Source organism: Hypanus sabinus, chromosome 7 (genome assembly GCF_030144855.1).
Source record: "Hypanus sabinus isolate sHypSab1 chromosome 7, sHypSab1.hap1, whole genome shotgun sequence".
Classification (NCBI taxonomy): Eukaryota; Metazoa; Chordata; class Chondrichthyes; order Myliobatiformes; family Dasyatidae; genus Hypanus; species Hypanus sabinus.
In genome coordinates this window covers 157916293-157944010 of record NC_082712.1, presented here as the reverse complement: position 1 = coordinate 157944010, position 27718 = coordinate 157916293, and the positions used below count along the sequence as shown (strand labels likewise).

The following is a 27718-nucleotide window of genomic DNA, read 5'->3' as shown; positions in this document are numbered from 1 at the left end:
ACCATAAACATAGCCTCAATGCCCACTTTACAAGAGGTACCTAATAAAGTGGCCTCTGAGTTTATACAACACTGGGTATCAGTAATGAAAGTTCCCACACCCAAACAAATGAGCACAATTTCCAAGCACTGTATTTAACTAATTACTAGGTTTTAAATTGTAATTGAAAGCACTTGTGAAAGGGATATAATTATCCCTTTTACTCAGTAATAGCAACCTTTCCAACTGCACAAAGAGGCAAATACATCTTTGTTATTTTTGTTTATAGGAAAGGCAATGTTTTTTTCAAATTTGATTAAATATATTTCATAGTTACAGCATTGATGAGTCATAAAAACAGAAATTTAAATGTAGCAATGTGGAAGATTAAAAAATAAAAGTTTCAGAACCGAGAGCAGACAGTGACTGAGAAAAATGATAAATTAAAATATAATCCCAGACTCCATAGGTGAATAAATTATTCATAATAAATGGAGAAGAAAAACAAATTAATCCTAAAGTCAAATATCTATGTCTATGGTTTCACACAATACAAGAGCAAGCACTTATAATCAGGTCAAAGCTCTGAATATAAGGTGTAAAAAATTGTCTGTACTGTTTTGAGGAATGAAAACATTGTATCTGCTCTCCAAAACAGTGTAGAATATTTTTCTAAACATGAAGCAAATTTAGAAATTAATGGTCCAAATGATTCCATAAAGGGTAACTTGAACTTGTGTTGTTGGTAGGAAGGCAAATGAATTGTTACAATAATGCAATGCTGAAGCCACACTTAGGTCACACTTAGAGCATTATGAGCAGTTTTGGACCCCTTATCTAAGAATAATAGGGTCCAGAGGGGTTCATGAGAATGACCATGGGAATGAAAGTATAAAGTGTGAGGAGCATTTGATGGCTCTGGGCCTGTACTCACTGGAGGTTAGAAGAATGAGGCAGAGCTCATTACACCTATTGAATAAAGGAAGCCCTGGACTTGGAGACATGGAGTGACATGGAGAAGACGTTTCCTATAGTAGGACCAAGGGTATAGACTCAGAATAGAAAGACTTTTCTGAAGAACAGAGTTTAGGGGGAATTTCTTCAGCCAGGGGGTGGTGAATCTGTGGAACTCACTGTCACAGATGACTATAAAGGCCAAGTCATTGTGTTTAGTTGAAGCTGAGACTGATAGGTTCTTGATTAGTAAGGACATCAAAAGTTAAGGTGAGAAGGTAGGAGAATGGAGTTGAGGGGGATACTAAATCAGCTGAGATGTAATTGCAGAGCAGATGCAATGTGCTAAATGGCCTAATTCCTTCCCTGTGTCTTATAGCTCTAAGGTCTAAACAGTTTTAAATATTTCTTAAAATATCACAGAAGTTGCAATAGGCTTTGCAATGAGATGCCTTTCTGTTTCAGTGACTGTTGATATCAGTTAACAATTAAATTGAAAGCTTACCAAACAACTTTGAAGGCATAAACACACGAGCTAACCAGAACTCTTCATGAAACTGCAGACTGCAGTTTAGTATACCATTGCATCCCCAGTGCTTCTCGATGGTAGCTGGTAACCTCCGAGCTTTACTAATAGGAACTTAAGGAAACTGGTAAAACACATCAGCAGCAGTTGGATATTCTGCTTAAAGCATACGTGCTTACAGAGAACCTCTGGGGCAGCAGGAAGCTATCAGTATGCGCTCTGTAAGAACATTCATGGAGCCTGAAAATGCTTGCACATTGGGGTTTATTACATTCTCCAGTTGTTAATTAAATCATTAAAATAGTAGAAATCATATTGCTGGGATATAACTAATCTATGGTTAGCTGATATGGAATAATGCTCCTTATCCAGAATTTATTGAAAGGACACCTCTCTTCTATCAAGATTTTATAAGAGTGAAACATAAGAGATTCTGTGGAAATCTTGAGCAACGCACACAAAATTCTGAGGAACACAGCAAGTCAGTCAGTATCTATGGAGGGTAATAAACAATCGGTTTGGGGCTTAAACCATGTCCTGATGAAAGGTTCTCCACCTGAAATGTTGTCTCTTTATTCCCCTCCATTGATGCTGCCTGACGGTGAACTGCTCCAACATTTTGTGTGTTTTTCTGTGCTGACCAACCCACCTCTATTACAAAATTAATTTCTGGATATAGTTTCTCAATCTCTACATATTATTGCCCAAGGACAACACACTGCAAATGCTGAAAACCTGAAATTAGAAACAAAAGAATGAGGAAATCCTCAGCAGATCAGACAACATCTGTGGAGAATGAAAGGCAGTTTTGGGTCTTCCATCAACAAATACTACAGCGCAATCAACAGAGAGATGGACCATTTGTCAACAGGGAAATACATAGAGTCCCTATTGGACCAAACAAGTTCTGAGAATGTGTACTGTTAAAGCTCCAGCTAGGACATAGAACATTACTGCACAGTACAGTCCCCCCAGCCCACAATGTTGTGCCAATCTTTTAACCCACTCTAAGATCAACCTGCCTTCCCACCATCTTTCTATCATCCATGTGCCTATCCAAGAGTTTTTTTTTAAATTTCCCAATGTATCTGTTGCCACCACCAGCCTTGGCAGCCATCACTCTCTGTGCAAAAAAAATTACCTCTCATATTACCCCTATACTTACTCAAATCACCTTAAAATTATGTTATCAGTATTTCTATTTATTTGCACATTTTGTCTTCTTTTGCATTTGGTTGTTTGTCAATCTTTGTTATGTATAGTCCGTCAATTCTATTGTCCTTTTTTAATCCTATAAATGCCTGCAAGTAAATAAACATCAAGGTAGTAGCTGGATACTTACGCATACCTTGATTATAAATTTACCTTGACTTTGACTTAAAGCTGCATAAAGCACCTTTGTGGCACCTATGTGTCTGATCGATTGGACAAACATTTCTTTTTAAGGAAAGAACAAACTAGACATGCACTAATTTGTAATGTATGTGCTCTACAGCCAATAAAATATGCATACAGTGTTTAATGTAGGTGGCATAACAGCCAGTACGAGGGGTGATTGATAAGTTTGTGGCCTAAGGTAGAAGGAGTCAATTGTAGAAAACCTAGCACAATTATTTTTCAACATAGTCCCCTCCTACATGTACACACTTAGTCCAGCGGTCGTGGAGCATATGGATCCCTTCTTTGTAGAAGCGGTCCACGGCAGGGGTGATTGATAAGTTTGTGACCTAAGGTAGAAGGAGATGAGTTATTAACTTCAAACTTTCTGCATTATCACTCAAAGAGTTGAACTGCATGTAACGAGAGCGTCTTAGACCTCCAGGTGGGCCACAGCAGGGGTGATTGATAAGTTAGTGGCCTAAGGTAGAAGGAGATGAGTTATACCGCTCTCACTATATGCACATGCAGTTCAACTCTTTAAGTGAAAATGCAGAAAGTTTAAAGTTAATATTTCATCTCCTTCTACCTTAGCCACAAAGATATCAATCACCCCATGCTGAGAACCACTTCTGGAGGTCCAAGATGCTGACTTCTACAAAGCAGGGATCCGTATGCTCCTTGACCACTGGCCCAAGTCTGTAAATGTAGGAGAATTAAATGTGCTAGGTTTTCTAAAATTGACTCCTTCTACCTCAAGGCCATGAACTTATCAATCACTCCTCGTATATGCACTGCAAACTTCCATAAACAACTGTGATAATTAACAGATAAATATTTTCAGGTTATTGATTGAAGGATATCTCCCTTGTTCTTTGCAGCAGAAACGTTTATACCATCTGGGAGAACAAAAAAGGCCAAAATTTAAAATCTTGTCTGAAAAACAAACATTTTTAAATGAAAGATCATAAATAATATTGCACTGTATATTGCTGTACAGTGTATTTTTAAATGAAGCTCCTTTTCAAAATCTATGTCTGTAAAAGTTATTTGTTAATATAAGATAAATAATGGCTATTGTAAAATATTTGAAACTTATATTTGGAGACACAAAAGATTTGGTATATGGTAGAAATCTTGATGAAGGGTCTCAGCCCAAAACATCAACTACTTATTACTGTCCATAAATGTTGCCTGACCTGCTGAGAACTCCCAGCATTTCCTATGTGTTGAAACCTGGATTTAACCTTTCCTTTTAACCTCTTACTTTTCTAAGTGGAAACTTATGTGGTCAGGCTGAAGAATTTGCCAGATTAGCAATGCCATGAAAAGAATGTCAAGTTCTTGTTAGAGGGACTGGAATTAAATACCTGGCCAGGGAAGCAATGCTTAAATATATTCAACAGATTCAAATGTAGACAAGGAGAGTCTTGTCTAACATGTAATTAGCGTAAAGCATCTACAGTCTCCTGCAGGAAGATTATGAAAACAAAAAAAAATCAAAAGGAGTTCTCGCAAAATGATTTTCTCTTTAACAAATATGAATTAAAATGTGTGAACACAAAAGTCAAAGTCAAAGTTAAATACATTTCCAAAAATGTGCAGTAACTATTAGAAATCAAAGTCAAAGTCAAAGTTAAATACATTTCCAAAAATGTGCAGTAACTATTAGAAATCTGACCTTTGGCAAAGAGAAATCTAAAAGCATAAAAAATTTCAAAATATGCATTTCTAATTCATTCTTAAATAAAAATGAATAAAAATTAAATGACTTAAAGTCTAGATTAAAGAGTATTCAATCTCTAAAGAGGCTGGAGATTTATTTGCCATCATCAATATTTTCTATTGGAACTCAAAATTGTGATTTTACTCTGTTCATAGAGTTCTGTTTTCTGAAGTATGTAAAATGAACTCAATCTTTGTTCAGTTAACCCCTAATCTAAAAGTCCTATGTGATGCACCATCAATAACTCACTCTGAGACGTAAGGTGAGATATCGGCTTTTATTGACTGGAAGAAGGAACAAGCAGTGAGTGACCACCATACTACATCCCAGAGACTGAGAGGTCGGGCTCAGGCCTTGATCGCCTTTATACAGGGGTCTGTGGGAGGAGCCACAGGAGCAGTCAGCAGGGGGCGTGTCCAGACAGGTATATGTAGTTCACCACACTATGCACAATTCCCTCCTCCCCATTCCATATATTCTCCATCCTATATATTCCCTTCTCTAGATGGATTAATCCAGTCGTACTTTGGTGTAACACATACTAACATTCTGTACTCAAGATTGCATGACTTCCGTGGGACTGAATAATATTGATATTTTAAATTAATTTCCTGTGTGTTTTAAGACAACCCATCAAATCCCAGTAAATTAATAATTTTTCTGAAGTGATATAACAACTGTTCTTCTTGCCATGAAAGATAAGCAAACATTTGTACCCTGTAAGGCAGAATAACTTGAAAATAATGTAGCAGCCAAGGAACCCAGGGAAAACCCAAATCTTTCCCACTCTCATCTGAACAACAATGTGGTTAAACCATTCATGAAAATGACAGCATGTCCTATAAAGCTGCATACCAGCGCATGTAAACACAGGGCAGGGGAGTCAAAACCTAGAGGGCACAGGCTTAAAGTGAGAGGGAAGAAACTGAAAGGAGATCTGAGGGGTAGATCTTTCTCACGGAAGGTCATGAATAATTGGAACAAATGGCCAGAGTAGGAGGTGGAGATAGATACAATTATAGCACTTAAAGTACTTTTGTTCAGGTAGGAAAAGTGGAGAAGAATATGGGCCTTATATGGACAAATGGGATTAGGATAGTCAGGTGTCAGGGGCAACATAGAACGTACATGTTCCTTTGATTCCATGACACAGGGGAGTTTTCAAAAGTGCCACAGAAATAGTAAAGATAAGATTTTATTGCATATGTTCACCTAAGTGCACTCTGCAGTAGACAGCAAGTGGCAGTGCACTCCGCGGTCTCCTCCGCAGCAGTCCTGTGGTACTTTATGCTCTAATTGTCATTAGTAATGTTAAAAGGCTCACTTGTCTAACATATGACCAGAAGGATGGCACATATAGTAAAGCCTGTTGTCTTAGAGCTTCAGTGACTAGACTGGACCTCCAGTGCTCTCCATGGGGTCCACACCTTCACCTCAGGTGGCTCCAGTTCCCTCACACATCTCAAAGGCTGTTAGGTTAATTGGCCACTGTAAATTACCCCTTGTGTGTAGGTGAGTGATTGAATCTGAGGGAAGTTGACAGGAACATGGAGAGAGTAGAAAAGGATTTGTGTAAGTGCTCAGCATGTGCAGTAGACCAAAAGGCCTGCTTCCATGTAATGAGATCTTCTAGTGTGCATCTAATGCCAGGATGGTGAACAAGTGTCCAGTTCACTTTTATGGATTGATGTTAAAGACTTCTGCATTGTGATTTTTTTGTTGTATATTAATTTCTATATGATTTCTTCCGAATAAAACCTAAATAGAGCCTACTTTTAATCTAGTTCTTATTCTTAAAGCTTTCCTGTAGTAGGTAGCAAAGGAAGATCAATGTAAACTACCGATGACTCAGCAACAGTTTTTTTGGTGAATATATGAATGAGAGAGAATTAGTTGTAAAGGCACAGGGAAATAAGGAAAGTGAGAATGGGACTAAGAGGATTGCTCCCATGAAAACTGGCATGTTTTAATGCATTTTTCTGAATCATTATAAGCTTAAGATATCATGAGGCCTCAGTTAGTCAGGATGACCAGGGATGACCAAGGCTGCCTAGGTACGCAAGCCTTGGTGGTATGATATGGAGAGCAAGCTGTAGCAAGCTTCCCCACTCCACAAATCTGATGAACCCAAAGGGATGGCAGAGACTGATACAGTTTGGTACCAGCAGCATTGTAGGAGTTGCCAGTCAGCATTGAACTCAACGTGGGACTGCCTTAGGGACTTCAGCTCCAAATTTTTCCCTTGGCATTTACTTCTGAACCTTCCCCATGAATGGGTATAGCCAGAAGGCAGCAGAGGTTTGAGATTAGAGCTTGCCTTCTCTTAGATGAGTTGCCAGCCACAGCTGATGCGACCCATCTGCCTGAAGCAACTAGTTTTAAGAAGCCAGTAACCCACCTTTGACCCTTCTCCTGTCAGTGGAAACAGTTCTGCCATGCTTAGTAGCTAGGGCAAACATGAAGATGAGGAGCTTGGTTGTCAGAGACTATTTGAAGTGCATGCCATCGGGAGCATTTAATATGTAGTGGGAGCTTGTCTCCATTACCTGCCCCAGCTATAACAACCTTAGACAACCAAGTTTAGGATAACTCAGAAACAAACAGCTAACAAGTGTAACTAAAGCCAGAAACAATCAATTTCTCAGTGGGTCACCGTTCAAATTCAGTTGGACTTCACAGTGATGTCTGCTACAGAAAAGAGTTACAATATTCTCTGTCGATTTACCCAAATAATAGGATTGTATACTAGAGGATGATGGCACAAGTGTAGCCTAGCAAGCATCAGAAAACTTCAGCTTCAGCTTCAGAAAACATACTACAGAAGAAAAAATAACGCAGAGAAATGTAAGCTTGTGTAAGGAACAAGATCCTAGACCTCAGAATTATAATTAATTAGCATATTGAAGTTGATATTCTGTGTTCTTTGTGAAGATTAAGCGCCCTTCTCAGTTAAGTTGTAAATTTACCATAAAATCAAACCCAATAGTATTGGAACAGTAAAGCTGGTGCAAAAGGAATGTAAATTTATCAAGGTTCTCTCGAGAGTTTACGTTCTAGCCAAGTAAAAAATTAAAGATTGCCAATGTGATCTTTTGAAACTTACCCACACTTTTATTTTAAAGCAGCTTAGAAATTTTAACAGGTAGCATTGCTAACAGGCTAACAGACTAGTGCAGAGCCAACAACCTGTCTCTGAATGTGAACAAAAGAAATGGTTGTTGACTTCAGGAGGGCACGGAGTGACTACTCTCCACTGAACATCGACGGCTCCTCCATTGAGATCGTAAGAGCACCAAATTTCTTGGTGTTCACCTGGCAGAGAAACTTACCTGGTCCCTCAACATCAGCTCCATAGCCAAGAAAGCCTAGCAGTATCTCTACTTTCTGCAAAGACTGAGAAAAGTCCATCTCCCAACCCTCATCCTCACCAGATTCTACAGAGGTTGCATCGAGAGAACCCTGAGCAGCTGCATCACTGCCTGGTTCGGGAATTGCACCATCTCAGATCGCAAGACCCTGCAGTGGATAGTGAGGTCAGCTGAGAAGATCATCGGGGTCTCTCTTCCCGCCATTACATACATTTACACCACATGCTGCACCCACAAAGCTAACAGCATTGTGAAGGACCCCATGCACCCCTCATAAACTCTTCTCCCTCCTGCCATCTGGCAAAAGGCACCAAAGCATTCGGGCTCTCACGAACAGACTGTGCAACAGTTTCTTCCCCCAAGCCATCAGATTCCTCAATACTCAGAGTCTAGACTGACATCTACATCATTTATTATTATATTGTAATTTGTCCTCTACTATGCCTATTGTCTTGTTTATTAATTATTGTACTGCCCTGCACTGTTTTGTGCACTTTCTGTAGTGCTGTGCAGGTCTGTAGTCTAGTGCAGTTTTTATGTTGCTTTACATAGTCTAGTGTAGCCTTGTGCTGTCTCACATAGTCTAGTGTAGTTTTGTGTTGCTTCATGTAGTACCAAGGTCCTGGAGGAATGTTGTTTCATTTTTACTGTGTACTGTACCAGCAGTCTATGGTCAAAATGACAATAAACTTGACTTGACTTGACTTTTACCAACACTGAACAAATGAAAATACATTATTTCTGCTATGGTATTCAATTGTGACAGCTTTGAGGTCCAACTTCCAACTCAAAATCCAACCCCATATTTACAGTCACCAATAGCACTGAAGACAATAATGAGATTCCCGTGTAATAGTATCAGAATCAGAAGTAGAATTAGACTTAATATCACTGGCGTATGTCGTGAAATTTGTTAACTTTGTGGCAGCAGTCCAATGCAATACGTAACATTAGAAACAAAACAGCGAATTACAGTAAGTAAATAATTATTAATTAGTTGAATTAAATAAGTAGTGCGAAAATAGAAATAATAAAGAGGTGAGATAGAGTTCATGGGTTCAATGTCCATTCAGAAATTGGATGACAGCAGTGAAGAAGCTGTTCCTGAATTGTTGAGTGTGTGCCTTTAGGCTTCTGTACTTCCTTCCTGGTGGTAGCAATGAGAACAAAGCATGACCCTGGGTGATGGGGGTCCATAATGATGGATGCCACATTTTTGAGGAATCGCTCCTTGAAGATATCTTGGATACTACAGAGGCTAGTGCCCATGATGGAGCTGACTAAGTTTACAACTCTCTGCAGCTTACTTTGATCCTGTGCAGTAGCCCCACAGCAGCCCCCCCCCCCCCCCCACATACCAGATGGTGATTCAGCCAATAAGACTGCTCACCATGATAAATCTGTACTAATTTGCAAGTAGTTTTTGGTGACATACCTGACATATAGTTGCTGTTGTTCCTTCTTTGTACCTGCATTGATATATTGGGACCAGGTTAGATCCTCAGGGGTAGTACAAAGGCCCTAGTTCTAGAGCTTTTTGATTAGAACTGTAGGAACAATTATGTTAAATGCTGAGCTGTAGTCAATAAACAACATCCTGAAATGTAGGTATTTGTGTTGTCCAGGTGATCCAAGGTCGTGTAAAGAGCCAATTCACCGTAGACCTATTGTGGCAATAGGCAATTTGCAGTAGGTCCAGGTCCTTGCTGAGACAGGAGTTCATTCTTGCCATAACCAACCTCTCAAAGCACTTCATCACCGTAGATGTGAGTGCTACTGGATGATAGCCATTAAGGCAGCTCACCCTACTCTTCCTGGGCACTGCTATGATTGTTGCCCTTTCAAAGCAGATGGGAACTTCCGACTGTAGCAATGAGAGATTGAAAATGCCAGTTGGTTGGCACAGGTTTTCAGAGCCCTATCAGGTACTCCATCACCTTGTGAGCATTCACCCTTTTGAAAGATAGCCTGATGTCCTCATCAATACTCTCTGAGTAGGTCCAGTCTAAGGATGGGAACACCACCCAAGAATGTTCCCCTATTTGTCTCTTGCACTTTATGTCTATCCAGAACGGTCCTTATACCATCACTCTGCCATGCATCTATTTTACCACCTGACTCGTCCCCCCCTCCAACTCTGGCCCTGACATCTGACTGAGCCTTGGATTCCCATCTACTTCCCAAGGTTGCAGATTTACTTGTGCACTCTGAATGACACAATGAACAAGAAAACTGTAAGGGCCATTAAGCCTTCGGCTTTGGCTGCTGCTGACCTTTGTTATAGGATGCTCACAAACAAATTGATTGTTAGTTCACCGTAGTATGCCTCACTTTGTGCTATTAAATGTCCACGCTAGTATGTAATGTTCCCATCATTATATTAATCTAACTTCCGCCTTTCCTTGTCTTCCTGTAATGCTGCAATTAGCTTGATCTCTCAAATCCATCAACTACCATTTTAGAAACATAGAAAACCTACAGCGCAATACAGGCCCTTTGGCCCACAAAGCTGTGCTGAACATGTCCCTACCTTAGCACTACCTAGGCTTACCCATAGCCCTCTATTTTTCTAAGCTCCATGTATCCATTCAGGGGTCTCTTAAAATACCCTATTGTTTCTGCCTCCACCACTGATGCTGGCAGCCCATTCCATGCACTCACCATTCTACATAAAAATCTTACCCCTGACATCTCCTCTGTACCTACTTCCAAGCACCTTAAAACTATGCCCTCTCACACCAGCCATTTCAGCCCTGGGAAAAAGCCTCTGACTATCCACATGAACAATGCTTCTCATTACCTTGGTCAAGTTGCTAAACATACTTAAGAGGTGGACAGACAGTTGTCTAGATTACAGAAGCATCAAGAAAGGGGTATAGGGAAAGATCCCAATTGTGTTAAATTACAGAAAAGGTCTCCTCCCTCTCCTATTTTTCTGATTCTCAGGATATGGAGAGGAGGAATAGGCACAGTAAATGTCATTTGCTTTGGACAATCAAGAAGAAACATATGAAGCAATCGCAGCAAAATCTGTGCAAATGTCGTTGAAAAGGCAAATGGTGAATATTTTATCCTAAAAAGGGTAGAGTAAGTTAATCTGATCTTAACTTTATATATAAATACAGACTGAAATTGAGTTCACTATGATTGACTTGTATTTTCATTGCTAAGATGCCATCATGATCTTGCAAGAGATATAATTTTAAAATGGCAGCAGAGTGCCATTTTTAACAGTATAATTTTTAGCAATTGATGTCAGGTGTTAAACACAGAGAACTACAAAATGGCTAGTTATCTTTCTTCTTCTCAAAGCCTATCATTGCAAACTTGGCAATCTATTATTACCACATAAAGCATCTACAATTACGACATGAAAAAAATGTCATTTCATCTTTCCCCATATCAACCTTAATGACTTCTCTATAAGCTCACTACTCTGATAAGCTCTTTCTATTCCTTCAGTTGCAGAGTTAGAATTTACCCTGAGCACATCCTATTTAATAGGTCAGGAGTATTCTGTGGCTTGCCATGTTTTAGATTCAAAATGCGATATTTAAGTTCCAAGTGGAAAAGGGCACCAACTTTGCAAGCTCTGACCAATTAACAAATCATTTTGCTGCTTGGCCTCATAATTTGTGGGGGAGGAAAACCTTAGCTATTCCATCAAAATGACATCTCAAGACCCACAACTCAGTCTAGCCACATTTTTGAAGAAGATACCAATATAATTAAAGCCTAGAGTGGTGCTACTCAATATGAACTCATCGCTGGTGGGTGGTGGTGATGAAAGAGGAAAGGACATGAGCCATCAATAAGCGAGCTGCCCTTGAGGTGGATTAAGTTTAAAAGTGTTAGTTAAAAGTTTATTTAGTCAACTTGCTCAATATTGTACAAAGTAAGTACACTGTAGCTGTAAAATAATATGTGATTAAAGATGCCATCATCTAACTACTCTGAAGGCTATGCGAAGTAATAAAGCCTATTGTTATGACTGAATCTATAGGCAATTTTCTGTTACTATTGGCAACATCAATTTCCATCTCCTGTAACGTTAAGTTCCATCTCATCACGGCCTCATTTTTTTCCAATTTGCCTATCAGATTCCCAATGGCCCAATGACAAACAGCAGAATATTCGCCACAAGCAAATATTGTGGTTGGAACCACTGTCATCAGTCCTTTCCTCTAACTTACATCCTTATCCTTTCATTTTTTGTTTGATCTCCAGATTAGTTTTGGACCACACCTTACAATAAAAAGGTGCCGGATGTTACCTCCAGTGCATCACCCTTGTCTAATTGTAGCTGTTACTAAAATATTTGTCCATACTGTACTTTCATCTGGGTTGAGGGAATGTGTTGGAACTCTGCACAGTTGTTTATAAATAATACAGCCAAGATGGTTTAATTATACGCCTTTATTATTGTGAAATCTAGGAACTTACAGATCTGATTCAGAGCGTTTAGGTAATTTGTAAATGAGGTAAACAAAATTATGAGGTGTATAGATAAAATAAATGCAAGCAAGCTTTTTTCCACTGAGGTTGGGTGAGACTGGAGATAGATGCCATGGGTTAAGGGTGAAAGCTGAAATGTTTAAGGGGAACGTGAGGGGGAGCTTCCTCACTTAGAGGGTGATGAGAGTGTGCAGCAAACCACCAGCACAAGTGGTGGAAGACAGTTCAATTTCAACTTCTAAAAGAAGTTTGGATAGGTACATTGATAGGAGGGCTATGGAGGACTATGATCCATCTGCGGGTCGATGGGATTAAGCAGAATAATAATTTGGCATGGACGAGCTGGACCAAAGTGCCTGTATCGGTACTATAGTGTTCTGTAACTTTATGACTCATTCCTCATGATGGCTTAGTTGATTTATTGTGCAGTTATGAATGTCAGAAAGCCATTCATATATACATGCATGTCCACTTTGAACTCTGAAATCTAAACACTGGTCTCTGATTCTTTTTCACTGAATTCTACAATTTTCCAATACTTGAAAAGAAAGAGTTGGTTTGATTGGTTTCTTTACATACAAAACTTTCCATAGGTCTGCTTGCTCCACTTCAACTATTCATTCCCACCAGGTTCAACTATATAAAAATTTAAACGCCTACACACCTTTTAGATGTTGGGACTCTTCGGGGATGGGAGGATTTTCTTTGAAGATACTGGGATCTGTTTTCTCTTTCTCTACCCCTCTTTCAGAAGGGTTGTAATTGTCTATAAGCAAGAGGCAACTTTTTTTAAGTCAGTGTCAAAGCAGTTTTCCTTTGTGGAGAACTATTAAATCTTATCGGATATCCATTAAGGCATTTAAATCCAGAGGTGAGATCAAAGAGTCTATTGTGGAAGGGTTAGTGTACCACAGATCACTCCATTAAAGAAAAAAAAGAGGCCTTGGATAACATGTACAAAGTAGGTGGTGTTAGCTTTGATTTGTGTTGTCAAATATTATCAAAATGAAAGGTATTTTGCTGAAAGTATTGAATGGTCTCTTACAGGTTATTGCACAATTATAGAAACAATCCAGGTGAAGTGGAAGAAACCGAGCAGCTAAAATTACTGAACTAAATATTTGTAACATATTTATTTGAAGACAAGTTTGTCTGTACAAAATCAGATGCAAGAGTAAATGTGCGAGAAGCACAAGGGACAAGGTCTACATGTTTATTTATGTTTTATTCATATACTTATTTGCAAGTAACCTTTATATCAGCATTCCTAAATGACTCACTGCCCTAAAGTTTGCTTTGTCTGATAATCAACACATTCAATTCTCCAAAGAGTTACCACCAGAACGTCTGAAATGCACATTTAAAGAATGCAAACCACTTTGAGGTGTGCAGGGTTGCTCACAATTCCCTTAATGATTTGAAAGCTTAATATGATTTGCTGTCAAGACACTTCCAAAATACTTGCTATTGTTTTCATTTTGCAGGCAAGTGAAGAGGAAGGCTCATCTGCAGAATGCTCTTGGCATACACGGTGTCATTAGAAGGCTGGAGAATGCATTAGTGGGTTAGTATTTTAAGACTGTTAAATTATCTTTTTACTGAATGGGACTCTGCAAGATTCATCACTGCGGTGATATTACCCATGTGCAAACCACAAAGACATTTATGCTTCTGTTGGGAAACGACAGTCAAAGTTGAAATCTTGACACACACTCAGTGGCCACTTTATTAGATAATTCCTGTACCTAATAAAGTGGATGCTAAGTGTATATTTGTGTCTTCTGCTGCTGTAGCCCACCCATTTCAAGGCTCCAAGATCCTCTTCTGCACACCACTACTGTAGCTCTTGGTTATTTGAATTACTGTTGACTTCCCGTCAGCTTGAATTAGTCTGGCCATCCTCCCCTGGACTCTCTCTTCAACAAGGTGTTTTCACCCACAGAACTGCCTCTCACTCGATGTCCTTTGTTTTTCACATGATTCTTTGTAAATTCTAGAGACTGTTGGGTGTGAAAATCCCAGGAGATCGACAGTCTCTGAGATACTCAAAACACCCCATTTGGCACAAACAATCATACTATGGTCAAAGTCAATTAGACCCCATTTCTTGCCCATTCTGATGTTTGGTCTGAAAAATAGGACCTCCTGACCAAGTCTGCATGCTTCTATGCATTGAGTTGCTGCTTCATGATTAGATGATTAGATATTTGCATTAACAAGCAGGTGTACCTAACAGAATAGTAACTGAGTATTAATTAAATATTAATTAAGTAATTCATTAAAAAATGAACATCTAAAGCCGATGCACCAAAGAAACTTCTATGTACTTGCAATTTTCTCCACTCTTTTGTTTTGGAATAGTACTCAGAAATTAAACTAGCTAAAGTCTAGTTAACATTGCTCCATTTACAATTAAAGAAATCAAATGGGATAGTCGGTCACCAAAGGTTTATACAAAATTTGGCTGTGTAATCAAAAGGACAAGTGACTTGAAAGTGTGAAATAATGAATAAAATATAAGAAATGTACAGCAAAATCTATAGCACAGCATGTATTCCCAGTTGAGCAGTGGGGGAGTGGGAACTGGAAGTGTGTATGCTAGGAAATAGAAGTGACAATTTAATACTGAAATAAATTGGAAGGATCATTCTGAAGAACCACATCCTTCAGCATTGGATGTGTGTTCATGTCCAAAATTCCACAGGGAATAGAGCAAGTTCAGACAATCTACTGTCTAATGTAATTGATCATGATCAAAAGCTTGACAAATTAGAAGGCCAAGCTATATTTCCACTTTACCCACCAGAGGAACATATTATTGTATTAATGACATTAATCAATCTTCTTCACATTGTCCCTCAGTAACCCCACTAGCCCAGCACCCTTTATCACTGACACTACTAGTATTGATGCTAATAAGGCACCTACATTACCAGGCTTGACAGTGGTTCATATTAAGTCAGATGGGAATTTTTGATGACTGAATTGTAACAGTGAGTCACTATCTGGTAAAGTGCCATGCCCTTAGTCCCCGCCGTCTTCCATTGCATCACAATGTGTCCATTAGTTCAAATAAATCAACAGATCAGCAGCTCAGTAGTCCTCCCAACAGTCCGCTCACTGCTACAAGGAAGTTTGCTGGCTGAGGTGCATCATAAGTTGTGAGAACTTTGTTTTGCCTCTCAGAAATCGTTTCAACGTAATATAATTTCTCTTGAATAATGCTGAGAGGTTCGAGCTCCTCACGAAAAATAAGCTGCAACAATTCCTACATAGGCACTATGCTCATGCCAAATCTGTAGCATTTGATGGAGGACCAGTTGTGTACTGAGTGGAATCCCTCGCAAATTGGGAAATTTGATTTGCCTGTTATGATCTATGAGTGCATGTCATTGGAATATGTTCGATCAGATGTGTTTCATTGAAAATTACTGCAAGTTGGAAGAAAGCAATGGTATGCAGGTTCAGATGATGTAATTAACAGTTATTAAATTAGTTGATTGGCAATTTGAGCATAACACATTTTTGATCCATAACACATTTTTGGCTTAGTGAAATGAATTTGCAATGACACAGCTTCTGATTAGGCAACCCATTATTTCAAAGAGAAGGTAGGAATATAATTCCCACATCTCACTATAGTTTATTACCTCAGAATACTTGGAGATGAGAAACATGGCATGGCCCAATTACCATCTATAAATTTGCTGATGATACAACCATCATTGGTACAATCTCAGGTGGTGACAAGAGGGTGTACAGGAGTGAGATCTGCCAACTAGTGGAGTGGTGTCGCAGCAACAACCTGGCACTCAATGTCAGTAAGATGAAAGAGCTGACTGTGGACTTCAGGAAAGGTAAGACAAAGAAACACATACCAATCCTCATAGAGGGATCAGAATTGGAGCGAGTGAGCAGATTTAAGTTCCTGGGTGTCAAGATCTCTGAGTATCTAGCCTGGTCCCAACATATGGATGTACAAACACTTATAGTTATAAAGAAGGCAAGACAACAGCTATACTTTATTAGGAGTTTGAAGAGATTTGACATGTCAACAGATACACTCAAAAACTTCTATAGATATACCATGGAGAGCATTCTGACAGGCTGCATCATTGTCTAGTATAAAGGGGACTACTGCACTGGACTGAAAGAAACTGCAGAGGGTTGTAAATCTAGTCAGCTCTATCTTGGGTGCCACCCATAGAACCATAGAACACTACATAGTACAGGCCCTTCAGCCCTCCATGTTGTGCCGACCCATATAATCCTTAAAATAGTACTGAACCCACTACCCCATAGCCCTCCATTTTTCTTTCATCCATGTGCCTGTCCAAGAGGCTCTTAAATACCCCAATGTTTTTACCCTCCACCACCATCCCTGGCAAGTCATTCCAGGAACTCACAACCCTCTGTGTAAAAAAACTTACCCCTGATGTCTCCCCTGAACTTCCCTCCCTTAATTTTGTACATATGCCCTCTGGTGTTTGCTGTTGGTGCCCTGGGAAACAGGTACTGACTATCCACCCTATCTATGCCTCTCATAATCTTGTAGGCCTCTATCAAGTCCCCTCTCATTCTTCTACGCTCCAAAGAGAAAAGTCCCAGCTCTGCTAAACTTGCTTCATATGACTTGTTCTCCAAACCAGGCAACATCCTGGTAAATCTCCTCTGCACCCTCTCCATAGCTTCCACATCCTTCTTATAATGAGATGACCAGAATTGAACACAATACTCTAAGTGGGGTCTTACCAGAGACTTATAGAGTTGCAATGTGATCTCTCTAATCTTGATCTCAATCCCCCTATTAATGAATCCTGGTATCCCATAGGCTTTCTTAACTACCCTATCAACCTGTGCAGTGACCTTGAGGGATGTATGGACTTGAACCCCAAGGTCCCTTTGTTCATTCACACTCTTAAGTAACTGAACATTAATCTTGTACTCAGTCTTCTACTTTGTCCTTCCAAAATGCATCACCTTGTAGCGGTGTGCTACACGCAGCGCTAAAATTACGACACGGAGTCGGTAACTGCAGTCGAAGGAAAAAAAAACTTTATTCAAAAACTTCAGCCTCACTTTTAAGCCTCTGTCAACCGGCCCCCCATGGCGCAGAGGCTCCAAAGCTCTGTGCTCACAAACCCCCGTAGGCTATCTAATTGTGAGTCGGTTCGGATACGCTAGGAAATGGGTCGCCACAACCTCGCAATTGTCCAGATTGAACTCCATCTGCCATTTTTCTGCCCAACTCTGCAGCCTGTTTATATCCTCTTGTAACCTTCGACAACCTACAGCTCCATCCACAACTCCTCCAATCTTCGTGTTATCCACAAACTTACTCACCCATCCTTCCGCCTCTACATCCAGGTCATTTATAAAAATCACAAATAGCAGTGGTCCCAGGACAGATCCTTGCTGTACTCCACTAGTCATCGACCTCCAGGCAGAATACTTTCCTTCCACAACTACCATCTTCTTTCTTCCTTTAAGCCAATTTTTTATCCAAACAGCCAAGGTTCCACTTATCCCATGCCTCATGACTTTCTGGATGAGTCTCTCATGAGGGACCTTGTCAAATGTCCATGTGGACCACATCCACTGCCCTACCCTCATCAATTTCTTTTGTTACCTCTTCAAAAAACTCAATCAGGCTCCTGAGGCACGATCTTTCCTTCACAAGGCCATGTTGACTATCCATGAGTAGACTACACCCTACAAAGTACCCAGGATATCTTCAGGGAACAGTGTCACAGAAAGGCAGCATACATTATTAAGGACCTCTAGCACCCAGAGCATGCCCTTTTCTCACTGTTACCATCAGGCAGGAGAAACAAAAGCCTGAAGGCAAACACTCAGTGATTCAGGAAAAGCTTCTTCTCCTCTGCCATCCTATTCCTAAATGGACATTGAAGCTTTGGACACTACCTCACTTTTTTAATATACAGTATTTCAGATTCAATATCTATTCAATATACGCATACCGTTATTTATTTATTTATCTATCTATCTATATTACGCATTGCATTGAACTGCTGCTGCTAAATTAACAAATTTCATGTCACATGCCAGTGATAATAAACCTGATTCTGACGTTTGGAGTAGGCTTCTCCCTTGAAGGGCATAAGTCTATTTAAATTCATTGATTGCACTAATGGCTATATCAGGCATAATTCAAATGTTCAGTTGGCTTCCGCAAAATTGCCCAAAGTGACTGTCTGCTGTGATGGGGGTAGTTTCATTGGTTCATTTAATAGAATGGCACTTCAGATTCAGATTCAGTTTATTGTCATTTAGAAACCACAAATGCAATGCAGTTAAAAAATGAGACAACGTTCCTCCAGAATGATATCACAAAAAAACACACGACAAAACAGACTACACCAGAAAATCCAAATAACGTTTGGCAATCCCCAATCCAAGACCCTTGACCTCAGCAGAGAGCAATAATTTCCATATCAAACAAGACTGTACAAACAGATTATATAACTGTGGGCAAAGCACTGTTATCACAGGGAAATTAAGGAAACTGGAAGCATGCTGTATTATAAATGATAAAACAACCAAACCCAATAAACAACTGCACTTTGTTATATATTGAGCCACAAGTTAAGTCCTGACACTTTTTCAAAGACCACTGATAACATTTACTACACTTCTGATCAAATATTATTAGTTCAAAAGAGGTCAAAAAACTGAATTAGTGTTTACATTTCTTACATACATTTTATTTTACCTCTATGTCTGTGCAAGATATCTCTACATGTCAAAAGATTTATCATCCCTCCTTCAGACTGGATAAAGTGCCATTACAAGAATCATTAATTAATTTCATTCAGTATAAATATTATTATACCTACTGAATACTTGCAGCATTTTTGAGTCAGATAATGTTTGCTATCTGATTGGAAGTTGGGTTATATGCTATTAACTATTTCTTTGCATTGAAGTCAATAGGGGTAATTCTAACATTAAGTACATGACATTAGAGGAGTCACATGTTTTAAGCCCACCTGATACACAGTGTAAAAATTTCCTCTTGTTTGTCTGTGCTGCTCAGTGTAAAGAACAGTAGATTGAATAGCTTAAAAATCAATGTGTCCCCTCTGCTATTTGCACTGAAGCACTGTTGGCTTCTAAACTGAATTGTCAATAAGTTTGCAAGGGTAGATTTTGCAGGGGCAATATGGCAGTTCTACATGTGTCATGTTTCGGATTTTCACATGTGTGCGTTGTCAAGGGAATACTAAATAGTTTACTGGCATCTCGCCAATTTCCTCGGTCATTGGATTTCTCACAGGTGGAATGGATGCAGGAACTGCTTCTCCATTGATTTCAGTATGGGACAACATCTGGGAGGCACTACTAAAGTTATTGAAACATACAGCCTAGAGACAGGCTATATGATTCAACTTCTGCTTTCATATTAATCCCAGCACTCAGCATTTGGTCCATTGCCCAGTAATGATTCAAGCGTTCATACAGATCACGTTTAAATGCTGTCGTTGACGCAGTTTCAACTATTCTCTCAGGCAGGGCACTCCAGGTACTTATTACTCTCTGGATGAAGAAGATCCTCCTCATATCCCCTCTGAATCACTTTCCCCAACCCTAAGCTTATACTCTCCAGTTTGGTATGGGCAAAGCTTGGGGAACAATCTATCCAAATCTATATCCTTGGAAATTGTATAGTATATACACAAATTGCTTTTTTATTTTTGTTTTGAGATACAGACCCTTCCAGCCTAACAAGCTAGTACCACCCAATCACACACATGTGACAAATTAGCCTACTAACCAATGTATCTTTGGAATGTGGAAGGAAACCAGAGCATCTGGAGAAAACCAATGCAGACATGGTGAGAACATACAAGTTCAAAAGTTCAAGTTTAATTGTCATACACATATATACAACTAAATAAAACAGAGTTCCTCTGGGGCCAAGGTGCAAAACCCAGTAACATACAGAGCACACAGCAGATGTGGTTACAATAGCACACACCGTCACAAAATAATATTGGTCCAAGTCTCGGCGAGGCATGCCCTGAAGATTGACGGTGCATGGGTTGTTGGCTTGGAGCCATGTTTCTGCAAGTACAAGCACGCAGCAGTTCCTCATCTCACGCTGGTTCAGCAGTCAGAGACAAATCTGCTTATCTCATGCTGGGACCAGCCCACAAAGTAGCTTAGGTTCCAGCACACCTGCCACACCTTGTGTTCTCTCCAGCTCCTCCCTGGGTGGCTGTAACAGGTAATGCCACGACATGAGAGCTTGCTCCGCACAACAGCTGAAGCCACACAACTCCCCCACCATCAGTCCTGCCATTGAATCAATGAACCAGACTTTTGCAGTATCTTATTACCAATGTCCAACAAGGTCTTGTGATCATCCTTGTTAACCTCCTCCACTCCAGGCAGAAGAGATCTCGATTTTGCAACTGAACTGCCCACCCCAGGCAGCATTCTAGTGAATCTTTGCCGCACCCTGTCCAACTTTGACATATCCTTGATATAGCATGGTTACCAGAACTACAGGCAGTACCCCAGCTGAGATCCAATCGAAGTTGGAACACCTGCATTTAGGAGGATGAAGTTGGAGCATAGCCTCTCTACTTCTATGCTTGATACCCTGACAAATGAAGGCCAGAATCTCGGACGCCTTCCTAAACATATTATCCACCTGTTTTGCTACATTCAAGGATGCATGCATTTGTACTATGTTCCTCAGAACTTAAGACCCTACCACTCATGGTGTATGTCCTAGCCTCATAAGAGTGTTCCCAAAATGCATTCCTTCACATTCGTCTGGATTTAACACCACCTGTCACTTTTCAGCTCACTTTGTCAACATACCAGTATCACTGCAGCCTATGATTCTCTTCTACACTCTGTATATGACTCTATTCAACCACCTCTATCATGAGCAGACACCTGCTGAGATTACACAGGGAGCTGAATCAAGGAGATGAGTAAACACAGCAGGGACAAGACACTTATGATTCAGGATCTCTCTGCTGGTTTAGTTCCAAATCTGGAATTTGAAACAATTGTTCAGAATGCCAACAGAACATATCACCATTATCCACCCAAGAGGTTTGACTGGCAATTGCCTTTCCTGCTCTTCTTTTTCCCACTGCATTCCAAGTTCTGCATCATCGACCTGTGGCTTTGAGGTCTCCCTGTTCATTTTCCAATAATTTCCTACTTTCTTTTTGGGTGGTGGGATGGGGATACGTCTCTACTAAAGAAGGTGTAAAGCACTCCTTCTCTCCACTAGCTTGCAGGCCACCTTTGGGCAAGGTGTACTACCTGCTTAGCCCCCAGATCAGGGTCACATGAAGCCATGGGAGCGGGTGGTGGATGATTGTATGAGCAACTGGTGCATGTCACAAGTCCTGGCTATGCGACCACTGATGCCAGGTAAACAATCCCTGAGCAGTATTGATGGTTACTCATCTGGTAAGGCCACTGACCAGAAGAAGGTAATGGCAAACTGCTTCTGTAAAAACATCTACCAAGAACAACTATGGTCATAGACCATGATTGCCTACATCACATGATGAGAATGATGAAGATGGCTTTCTTACTCCAAATTGACCTTAATTACTAGTCCATCCCCATTTGTTAAAATAAAATCACTATCTCAAATTAACTAGCTACATTTTCCAATATAAGATTCATAGATGTTCCTTCCCTCATTGGGCTATGAGCACTTTGTGTCAAATAGCTCTTTTGGACATAACTCGAAACTTCCACCCTCCAAGTCTCTAAAGTGTTAAAATTATATTTTAGTTGCTTGAGTTTGTGTGTTGTGTTTTAGTTCATGTTTTTATAGCATTAAATGTTTTCATAGTTTGATTAAGGTTTAATAGTTTAAAAAAAGCACACAATACACTGGGTCAAAGCCCAAAATGTCAACAGTTTATTCCTCTCCATTGATGCTACCTGATCTGCTGAGTTCCTCCGGCATTTTATTTGTTGTTCTAGATTTTTAGCACAGTGAAAATTTTTGGTTGCTAGCTAAGTCATGGGACTGATGTCAATTATTTCATAGGCAGGACACATTCTTACCCAGACGTAATGAGATTTATACAAGATGCTGGAGGTACTCGGCAGTTCAGGCAGCATCCATAGTTGTAGAAATACATACAGATCCTGCTGACTTATTGTTTTCCTTCATCATTTTGCATGTCTTTCCAGATTCTGGCATCTGCAATGTCTTGTGTCTGCATAATATAATACATATCCAAAATCAATCAGGTGATGTTAAAGAAAGATTCAACCAGGAGAACCACAAAAGAAAAGTATAAACTTTCCTCCTGGATCATCTACAAGAACAGAAAGCTTGCTGCTGAACATGATTTCACATGGATCATTGTTCTCAAAAGCTGGGCAGACGAGTCAGGCTAATCTTCAGATTTTCAATTTATTTAACCAGCCAGGTTATATAGTTCTTTGCAGGAAGTGAATCACTCAGCTCCAAACTACCTGAATAAAAGCCACACACAGACTAACCTTGCAATCTGCCCTCAGCAATCAGTGGAATAATGCAAGTTCACATCTTGCAGATAACTTTGATTCAAGGGTGAGCTCAAGGTCTCACCTCTTGCTTCACTACCTATTCTTATCAAAGACAGAACATAAAAATTATTCATTAGGTGAGGTCATAGCACTAGCAAATCAATCATCTTAAGGCTTCATACTGAAAAATAAAACATTTCATTAAAACTGAGAATGTAAATCTATACTAACTTCCACAAATGGTGGGAGCATTATGGGACTATTTCCAAACAACAGTCATTGTTTCATGGTTAATATTTGGGTAGTAAATACTTGGAATAGTAAACATCTATACTATTGACATCTATTTCAGATGTTTTTAAATGGGCAGAAAGCATAACTGTAAACAGTACACAGGTAGCTGCTTAAATTTGTAGTGAATAGCTCAGCCATAAATGTAGGCTACAATTGTGGAAATAGGCAAAGAATGAGCATTGCCCATTAGGTACCATATCTGTTTATCTTTTACAATAGCTAGTAGTGCAGGAAAGAATTACTACTCAGGGACTTCATTTTTGCAGTTATTTGAAACATTTATTTGGAGTCTCTGTTTCAAGTCATGTCAGGACACCAATTGCCAATCCCTTCCCCAACCGTTTCTATTTTCAAGCTGCCCTAGATAACTTTTTGTTGCCAAAAACTAGCAAGGAGAAGTGTCTCATCTTTTTTAACTCACATAGTGCATTAGCCGAATTGAAATAAAAATGGATCAAGTCCTTCATTATGGGCTTGGCAACCACTGAAGATGCCCTCCTCAATATACATTTCTTTAAATGTAGTCTGAAAATCAGAGGCAATGCAGTTTGTTATCAAATCTTAAAGGGTAGAATTTTGTTTTCATCACTTGGAATGTGACTGCCCTGAGTACAGTAAGGAAAATCAGGAAGCTGGGATCTAAGAAGCTAACTCATCTGATCTTTCAGAGAAGTAAATTGCAGGTACTTCTATGAGAACTAAGTAGTTCCACACAGAAGATTTTTCATTCTGTTTTCAGCCTCGGTGATGCTTTTCTGTGGTCATAATTAAATCCGATTTCCATAGATCTTGGGGCCACAATGAATCTTATCAACACCTTATCTCAATTCCATTGTTGAATTATTTTAGGCAATATGCTTCTTATAAAGGAAAGAAACAGATCATGCTAACATAGTGGTTAGTGAGGCACTACTACAGAGAGCATTGGAGTTCAAAGTTCAGCACCGTCGGTAAGGAGTCTTGTGGAATGCATTGGTTTTCCCCATGTGCTCCAGCTTCCCCCTACAGTCCAAAGATGTACTGAGTAGGTTACTCGGTCATTTTAAATTGTCCCATGATTAGGTTAGGGTTAAACTGGGGACAGTGCAGCTTGAAGAAACAGTGCCTAAAAAAGTGTGCACCCCCCCCCCCCTTGGAAGTTTTCATGTTTTATTGTTTACAACATTGAATCACAGTGGATTAAATTTGGCTTTTTTGACACTGATCAACAGAAAAACATGCTTTTATGTCAAAGTGAAAACAGATCTCTGCAAAGTGATCTAAATGAATTACAAATTTAAAACACAATGTAATTGATTGCATTAGTATTCACCCCCCCCCCTTTAATATGACACACCAAGTCATCACTTGTGCAGCCAAATGGCTTTAGAAGTCACATAATTAGTTAAATGGAGATCTGTTTTTGGAGACCAATGTGCAGTCAATGTGTTTCAATCGATTGTAGTAAAAATGCACCTGTATCTGGAAGGTCCAACTGCTGGTGAGTCAGTATCCTGGCAAAAACTACACCATGAAGGCAAAAGAACACACCAAGCAACTCTGCAAAATGGTTATTGGAACAAAGCACATGTCAGGAGATGGATAAAAGAAAATTTCCAAGTCACTAAATATCCCCTGGAGGATAGATAAGTCAACTATCAAGAAATGGAAAGAATATGGCACGGCTGTAAATCTGCCTAGATTTGTAAACCCTAACCCTAACTATTTTCAAAAACTGAGTGGCCGTGCAAGAAGGGGACTAGTGAGGGAGGCCACCAAGAGACCTATGACGACTCTGGGGGAGTTATAAGCTTCAGTGGCTGAGATGGGAGAGACTGCGCATACAACAACTGTTGCCTGGGTGCTTCACGAGTTGAAGCTTTATAGGAAAGTGGGAAAGTGGCGAAGAGGAAGCCATTGCTGAAATAAATCACATGAGATTTCAGCTAGAGTCTGCAAGAAGGCATATGGAAGACTCAGGTTCTATGGTCTGATGCAGACAAAATTGAGCTTTTTGTCCAACAGACTACCTGCTATGTTTGGTGTAAGCTAATCGCTGCACATAATCAGAAACACACCATCCCTTATGTGAAGCGTGGTGGTGGCTGCATCATGCTATGGGGATGCTTCACTGCGGCAGGCCCTGGAAGGCTTGTGAAGGTAGAGGCTAATATGAATGCAGCAAAATACAGGGAAATCCTGGAGGAAAACCTGATGCAGTCTGCAAGAGAACTGTGACTCGGGAGAAGATTTGCTTTCCAGCAAGACAATGACCCCAAGCATAAAGCCAAAGCTGCACAGGAATGACTTAAAAGCAACAAAGTTAATATCCTGGAGCGGTCAAATCAGAGTTCAGACCTCAATCCAACTGAGAATTTGTGGCTGGACTTGAAAAGGGCCGTTCACTCAAGGCTTGACTTGACTTGAAGATCTGCATGCAATCTAACAGAGCTTGAAAAGTTTTGTAAAGATTAGGGAAAAATTGCAGTGTTCTGACCTGAAAAACTGACAGAGTCCTATCAACACAGACTCAAGGCTGTAATTGCTGCCAAAGATGCATCTACTAAATACAAATTTGAAAGGGATTAATACTTAATGGGCCAATCAATTATTTTGTGCTTTATATTTGTAATTACTTTAGATCACTTTGTAGAGATCTGTTTTCACTTTGAATTGAAAGAGTCTTTTTCTGTTGATAAGTGTCTAAAAAGTCAAATTAAATCTACTCAGATTCAGATTCAGTTTATTGTCATTTAGAAACCACAAATGCAATGCAGTTAAAAAATGAGACAACGTTCCCCCAGAATGATATCACAAAAGCATATGACAAAACAGACTACACCAGAAAATCCACGTAACGTTTGGCAATCCCCAATCCAGAGTCCGGAGAGGCTGTTGTGTATTAATATCGCGCTACCGTCTTAGCACGTTCCCTGGAAAGGAGCTCCAAATCAAAACAAGGCGAAAAACTAAAGCTACAAGACCTACACAAAACCACATAATTACAACATATAGATACAATAGTGCAAACAATACTGCGATTCAATGTTGTTAAACAATAAAACATGAAAACTTCCAGCGGGGGTGAATATTTTTATAAGCACAGTACATTGTTTCATCAGAAAGATTGGGGTGCATTGTCTTTGTATTTGTGAATTAGATACTGCACATTGTGTAGTTTAGTCTGGATAACTGCAGTCATACACTAGAGAATAAATTTTCAAATAGGCCTCAAACACACCTGCAATGGTTAGCATGCTTAGGTTAGAACTTACAGATATCAGTGGCTTTTTTTACATGATGCTATTGTCTTTTTATACAACTTAGATTTCTAAACTTTATTGAAGGACAAATATGTTACGGAAATCCATCAAATCATTCAATATAATTCTTAGATTTACACTCAGTAGCTCTATTATTAGGTACCTCTGAGCAACAGCTAAACCCCCTGACCATGTCTGTATGCTTTTATGCATTGAGTTGCTGCCACATAATCGGCTAATTAGATATTTGCATTAATGTTTGAGATCTTCTGCAGCTGTAGCCCAACCTCTTAAAGGTTTGAGGTGTTGTGCATACAGAGATGCTTTTCTACACATTATCGTTATAACTCATGGTTATTTGAGTTACTGTCACCTTTCTGTCAGCTTAAACCAGTCTGGCCATTTTCCTCTGACCTCTCCCATTAACAAGGAACTTTCACCCGAGAAATGCTGCTCATTGGGTACTTTTATTGGTTTCTTTGCACCATCCACCGTAATCTCCAGAGACTGTCGTGCACGAAAATCCCAGGAGATCAGCAGTTTCTGAGATACTCAAATCACACTGTCAGGCACCAAGAATCTTTCCACAGTCAAGGTCACTTAGCTCACATTTCTTCCCTATTCTGATGTTGGTCTGAACAACAACTCAACCTCTTGACTGTGTCTGCATGCTTTTAAGCACTGAGTTGCTGCCACATGACTGGCTGATTAGATATTTGCATCACTCAGCAGGTGCAAGTGTATAATTAATAAAGTGACCACTGAGAGTCTATCTGCAGTAAACTCAATGCAGGAGGTGTGAAATGCCTTGTGATAAGTTACCAATTACATTATGTTACTGAACTAAGCCAAGATTTACTCCTTAAAATTAAACAACTAAAAATCAATGTATTTTATCAATATTTCCACTAATTGTGAAACAGTAATCTGAATGGAATTTTAATAAGTTATTACTTTAATATAATGAAGAAAAGTGGAGTATTTTTTAACTTTTTAAAACAGTTTTCTCTTGTCTATAATCTGGCATTCTCACTGCTAAAATTCCACAAAGCAGATGCCAACTGCTGAAAGTAAAGCACCAGATTTCATAGCACTGAAGTTAGATTCCTGTAACATTACACAAAATTACCAGGAATGCTTTTAGTACAGAATTCATTTCTAGACAAGACAAAGCTATGCTTGGTGTTAGTAACTATTGATGAAATGTTACAAATAAATTATGTTATACTTACAAGATAAAAGACACAACAATAAAACCAAATACAGTTTTGTTCTCAAA

The 27718-nt window shown here is 39.5% G+C and overlaps 1 long non-coding RNA gene across 1 annotated transcript in view; it reads right to left on the bottom strand.

The window, feature by feature from the left end:
• LOC132396435 (uncharacterized) overlaps positions 1 to 27718 on the bottom strand; it is a 56348-nt gene that overhangs the window by 17860 nt on the left and 10770 nt on the right. The gene's annotated exons all lie outside the window — the stretch shown is intronic.